At 34.4% G+C, this 1,757-nt stretch overlaps 1 non-coding gene across 1 annotated transcript; it reads left to right on the top strand.

Annotated features, from left to right (window-relative positions):
• Positions 1 to 1,333: 1,333 nt before the first annotated feature.
• Positions 1,334 to 1,495, top strand: LOC141510604 (U1 spliceosomal RNA). Its single transcript, XR_012475053.1, has one exon. It is a non-coding gene; the product is annotated as a U1 spliceosomal RNA (small nuclear RNA).
• The last annotated feature ends 262 nt before the right edge of the window (positions 1,496 to 1,757 follow it).

The following is a 1,757-nucleotide window of genomic DNA, read 5'->3' as shown; positions in this document are numbered from 1 at the left end:
TTAGCCTAATATATAATACAAGGAGGACGTTCATGTTAAAATATTTATTTTCTAAAATGTGAGGTAACTCATACTGTCATCATAGTCATACATTTCAGAAAAATAGTTCTTTTCTATAATACTTGCCAAATAACAAGACTAGTAGACTTACATAAAAGTTAACATTTAAAGAGAATAATCTTTTTAAAAAAAGTTTTCCACCTCCCTTCCCACCCACCTTCCCTCAGTGGCAATGCAAACACATTTCTGTTTAACAAATTTACAGATTAGTCATTTTTCAGTATGAGGAATTAGGATTAAGAGAAAAGAAAGGGGGGCAGCTAGGTGGTGCAGTGGATAAAGCACCAGCCCTGGAGTCAGGAGTACCTGGGTTCAAATCCGGTCTCAGACACTTAATAATTACCTAGCTGTGTGGCCTTGGGCAAGCCACTTAACCCCATTGCCTTGCAAAAAAAAACCCTAAAAAAAAGAGAAAAGAAAGAAATACATAAGAGAAATTTTTAAAAAATGAATGTAGTATTCATTCAGATTCTGAAGGGTTTTTGTTTTGTTTTGTTTTGTTTTGTTTTGTTTTGTTTTGTTTTGTTTTGTTTTTCTTCCTCTGGAAAGGGATAGCATTGTCAATAGCCAGTCTAATAGGGTTGTCCTAGCTCTCTGACTGCTGAGAGGAGTTGCAAAGGATAATCTTTTCAAGAAGAATCTAGATTGGATAAGATACCTATGAGGCCCATAACCCATTAAACTTTGGTTCTACAAGAAACATACAATAAAGATTTTAAAAACTAAGATATTTAATGAACATCCAATTGCTTCTACTCAGAGAACTTTGGGCACAGTGCTGCTCTTCTTTCAGACTCTAAATATTAAAAGAAAACCAAGCTAATTGAGTCTAGGTTGAGGTAATCTTAAATCTGGAGATAGCTCTTTTCAATTCCCTTGAGGAATAAATTTGAAGCCTACAAATCCCAGTAAATATGTTTTCTGTAATTTAGTTCTCCCTCTGTAAAATACTTCAAATCATTTGTTGCATGAGATATTACATGACCTAGAACAATAATCTTTCCCAGGGGATTAGGGATAATTGGACTTTCATTTGAATGTTGCTGGGAAACAAGTGGTCTAGCTATCAGAAGAGAGCTATTTTTAGTCAAAATAATTATGAAAATTCACAAATTAAACAAACAGACCCCGAACTCTGTGATTTGGGTCTCTGCATTTTGCTTCTCCATAATTAGCAATCCAAGTTGCTTTTGTGGAAAGGGGAATATAGGAGTGTGAGGGAAAGTACACTTACCAGGGCCGAGATGACCTAGAGATCTAATACAAAGGAGTAGAACCTACCTGGCAGGGGTGATTCCATGATCACGAAGATAGTTTCCCCAGGGTGAGGCTTATCCATTGCATTTTGAATGGGCTGACCCCTGCAATTTCTCCAAATGTGGGAAACTTGACTATATAATTTGTGGTAGTGGAAGACTGAGTTCCCACTCTCCCCTGTAAATAAATAATGATAATAATAATTTTTAAATAGATAAAATAAAATTCATATCATTACAGGTGAGATCAATTATTTTGGAACATAAATATTAAAAATATATAATTTTGGAAACTAAATTTGCAGATCCCAGATTAAGAAAAATAGAATGTCTTGAAAAATGGAAACTGTTTTGAAGAATGGAAACTGAACTCTTATTTAAAAAACTGGGAGTCATATCAATTCTTAACTTCATGACAAAGAGTAAATATCACTGAATCTC

The sequence above is a fragment of the Macrotis lagotis genome, chromosome 1, assembly GCF_037893015.1.
Source record: "Macrotis lagotis isolate mMagLag1 chromosome 1, bilby.v1.9.chrom.fasta, whole genome shotgun sequence".
Taxonomy (NCBI): Eukaryota; Metazoa; Chordata; class Mammalia; order Peramelemorphia; family Peramelidae; genus Macrotis; species Macrotis lagotis.
The sequence above is the reverse complement of the archived record's forward strand: the minus strand, read 5'-3'. Positions and strand labels throughout refer to the sequence as shown.